Below are 4,246 nucleotides of genomic sequence, written 5' to 3'. Positions count from 1 at the left end.
GCTGCCTGCCTGGAGTGAAACCTGGTGCAGCCCCAGCCCCGCCTGCCCCATGCAGATCCAGGGGCATATGCCCCCCCTATGCCCTGCTGCCACTGACCCAGCTGAGGTGCAGCAGGGCTGGGAGGCGCAGGCAGGCCAGGGCGGCTCTGGCCACTGCATGCCGCTTGTCCAGAGGCAGTGCAGCAGCCCCATCCTGCTTCAACTGGGCAAATGGCAGGAGGGCATAGCCCCCGCTCCCAGCGCCTTCCACCGCCAGCCCGGAGTGCAGCCAGGCATAGCCCCGGTTCCGCAGATCTAGGGGCACATGCTCCCCCATGCCCTTCCAGACTGGCGGTGTGCAATGGTGGGAGCTGCCCCACCCTTCCCCTGTGGTCCCCCGCCCACTGGGCAGCCCCTGTCCCAGCCCCAACCCCAATCCCTCCCTCACTTGCTGCAGGGGCATTAATCGGACCTCCAGGCCCCACCACATCAAATTTCCAGCTGGAAGCAGCTGTGTCCAGCATCATAAAGTTGAAACCCCATCAGAACCTCAAAACAGTGTCATAATTTACAAAGCTCAAAAATGCCATTTGTCATAACTCAAACAGTCTTAAGTCGAGGACTGCCTGTATTAGTAACCAAGTTCCTCACAACATGATCTCTTTTTACTGTTTAAACAGTACCCAAAATAACTGGGCCCTGACCAAACCCTTTTAGATGCTACTGCAATGCAAATAACAACAATCCACAGGATCAAAGAGTCAAGAACAAATACTTTCTGTTACTATTCCAATGATCTCACTTTTATTACCTGGGTTTAGAAACAAGAACTTGAAACGAGTTTTTTTAATTGTGGTGGTACAGAACTCAAATTTGGATTGCATCTGAATTAAGCTGATTTCCCTAATATAAAGCAAAATAAAACATCAGGTCAGTCACCCTCCAGCTTTGTATGGATGTAATCTCATCTCAGGCAAAGCTCCCACGAGTTACAGAGACAATTTTCTTGAGCGAGAATTGTGAGATTAGGCCCAGATTTCACATTTACACAACTGAGTTTTAAAAATCCCCAGCTCCCCAGCAATTTATCAAAACATATAGATGAAAAAAAGGTAAAGTTCCTGAAATAAAGTGGAAGGACTCTGCATACTTCTGACAATGTTCCATGTTCAGCTCCAGCACTGCGCCTGACAAAGGGGTGCTTGCTGATTTTATGATGCATGCAAAATAAGAGTTTACAGCCCAGGGCACACATAAGTATATGCCTTGCCATGAAAACTCTGCATCTTAACATTGCCTAGACTTTGCTCTGGGGCTTCATGCAAAATTAGTTTTTAAGGGCAGTTTAGTTACTTATTGAGATCATCAAGAAGTATTTGTTTTGAGGTGTGAGACTAGCCATAGGCAAAAGTAATTCATTTTAACGCAACTTACTCAACACGTATATGTCTATTTCAATCTAAACTTTAATTAGATATAAACATTACTTTGCACAAACACTGGTTACAATGTTCTTTATTTCACATTTAATATTACAATTGTAATTCACTAATAAAGCCTCCTTTCTTGCTGTTTATTACTTGGTTGTTGTTTTCAATTACATGTCATATGTAAGCAGGTTAGTTTTGCTTTTCAAAAGAAACAAAACTTCTGTTTCAATAATCACTCAAGGAACTTTTGAAATGCTCGGTAAGCCATGAACACTCAGCCCCAAGTCAAGCTGCTTACAAAATGTAGTGATCGAAGCTCATCATCACCGAGGCTTGGGGATTTCACTGGGTACTGCCATTAACATGAAAGTTTAAATGAGTCACTTAAGGCACCATCTGGGCAACATTTATATCCCAGTCATTAGAAAGGCAAGAGAGCAAACCCAATTATTTTCATGTCTTGCTAGACCATTTTGGGTACAAACTAATAAAGAGGAAAATTTATTTTGAGATAAGGGTCTCTGATAGCAAGAAATCAGCAGCAGCAACGAAACAGGAGATAACAGATTATCTGCCAATGTCAGGGCCACGTTCCCTTATCAGCTGGTCATTCTGAGACTCCCCAAAACTGTCTCTGCATTTAAATTGGGTTGCTTGGCACAGAAGAATGGACAGATCACATTAAGCTATTTGAGAATGTGGCCCAAAATGTTACAATTAATAATAAAATTAATAATATTGTTAGCACTGTAGTTGCTGACTATTTATTCCATGCACTGTTCTTGACTTTTCCCATCCTTAATGGATTAACAGCAAATTTTGTACAGACATCCTTGGTTAAATGAACAGAATACTTGACCTTATCTAATAAATTCATTGAGATAACGTATGGAAAGTGGCAAATGTAATAAGAAAGGTAAAAAAAAAAGTATTCTACTCTGAGCTTGAGTGTCTTAATCATTCAATTTAATGGTGTTAACAGTAGATTTAAAAAGTTGGATCCTGTCACTGACCAGGATGCAAAACTCCCTAAAAATTCAGTAGGATTTTTGCATTTAAACTAGCATAGGATATGACCAAAGAATGGACTTTGCATACAAAAGCTTATACCAAACAAAATGGTTAAAATCAGTCTCCCAAGTCAGACAGTATAAATGTGTTTTCTGTGGCTTCAGTCATTTTAAATAACTTACACGGTTACATTTTAAATACCATTTATATCTCTGGTACTATGCTATTCTGTCTTATGAAGCGGCAATAACACTTCTGTAATTTTAGTTAAAAAATAATTTTATTAGTGTATTGGCTATACATAATAATCCTAAAAGAAACTAAGTCAGGTCTCTGAAATGAAGGGAGAAGATAGAATAGGGTAGGTAAATCAATATGTTTGTAGTACTTCGAATGGTTTGCCGGTTACCAGCTCCAAGTTTCAATATGGACAAGCTATGTTCAATATTTACTGCTACAGGCAAGGTATAGCCCTCCATTCCACAGTGAAGATCTACTTATCTTATGAGAGCAAGAGAGTTAATAAGGCAGGAAACATTAAACCAGGAAATCACGAACAAGCTCAGTTAAGATTAAGAAATTATTTTGATATTTGACCTCAAGCTTTTGTGATAACATACACTGTTTGAATTTTTTTTTTTTAAATATTTTCTTATTCTGTGCATAGCTAAGAATGGTAAAGGAAGCAACAAAATAGGAGAAAAGCTGTTACGGTATTTCTTTGCCTGACTGGAAGCAGGAAAGCATTTTAGAACTGAGCCTCAGAAGAAGCCCTATTTCTCATGTTATTTTCCAGAGTTAAGAGAAGCCAGACCAGGGGTCGGCAACCCCCAGCACATGATCCACAGCATGCTACGTGAGGCCATTTTTCTTGGCCGAGGCTCAGGGCAGCTGCAGCAGGTGGTGGGCAGGCTGCAGATAGCTGCACCGGGCTCTGGAGCCCCAGCACCTGCTCCATGCTAGTAGTGACTGTACCTGTGTCTTGGGGCACAGGGCAGGGAAAGGGCCAAGGCAGCGCAACCCTGGTCCTTCCCTCACCATCCTCCCAGAGGCACACATACAGCTGCCACCAGCAACAAAGACTGGGCCCCTTACAGCTTCCCCATGGTCTGCCTGTGGTATACCAAGCTGAGGTATGGGTTAGGGTGTTTTTGGCACTCTTGTCAAAAATGCTGCTGACCCCTGAGCTAAACTATATGAATAAGATGTAGAGGACAAATTTCCAGGCACTTATCTGAAAAAGAGTCTTCCGAGGTTCACCTAACAGAGAGAAGCCCTTGGGCATTTGCTAATTATCTGGAATTATGCAATATGTCCAGGGGCAGATCCAAAATGTGGTGTGGTTGTGCAGTCGCACCCCCTTTGATGTTGAGAATTTTCATTTTGGCTACCAATCACATACACAATGAGCTCTCCACTGCCACTGCAACCCCCTTTTCAATGTCCTGGATATGGTCCTGAATATACTGAATTTAATTAAACAAATGGTGCTCAACAATTCCACTTTCTGGACCTCTTTGTTAAAATTAGGTCTGTCTAGAAAACAAAACCTTTGTAGTGCAAAAAAATTGTTTTTGTTATATTAGAACAAAACCACAACTTAATGAATTAATTTTGTAAAAGAAAGAGAATGAGGAGAAGGGAAACACCTAATCACCAAGCTATTATTCTCTCACTCTCTGCACAAAGACTGTAATTAATTAATTTTTACAGAGCAGACCAGGTCTAACAGAAGAGTCAGAGAAAAAGAGACTGATTCTACCTGTTAGTTACATGAGTTACATTAGTAACACACACATACACACACACACACACACACACACACA

The 4,246-nt window shown here is 41.6% G+C and overlaps 1 protein-coding gene across 4 annotated transcripts in view; it reads left to right on the top strand.

Moving 5' to 3' along the window:
* SLC12A1 (solute carrier family 12 member 1) overlaps window positions 1-4,246 on the top strand; it is an 80,845-nt gene that overhangs the window by 22,727 nt on the left and 53,872 nt on the right. The gene's annotated exons all lie outside the window — the stretch shown is intronic.

This window comes from Gavialis gangeticus, unplaced genomic scaffold (assembly GCF_001723915.1).
Source record: "Gavialis gangeticus isolate Ggan-Ray unplaced genomic scaffold, GavGan_comp1, whole genome shotgun sequence".
Taxonomy (NCBI): Eukaryota; Metazoa; Chordata; order Crocodylia; family Gavialidae; genus Gavialis; species Gavialis gangeticus.
This window is presented reverse-complemented; position numbering and strand designations above follow the sequence as displayed.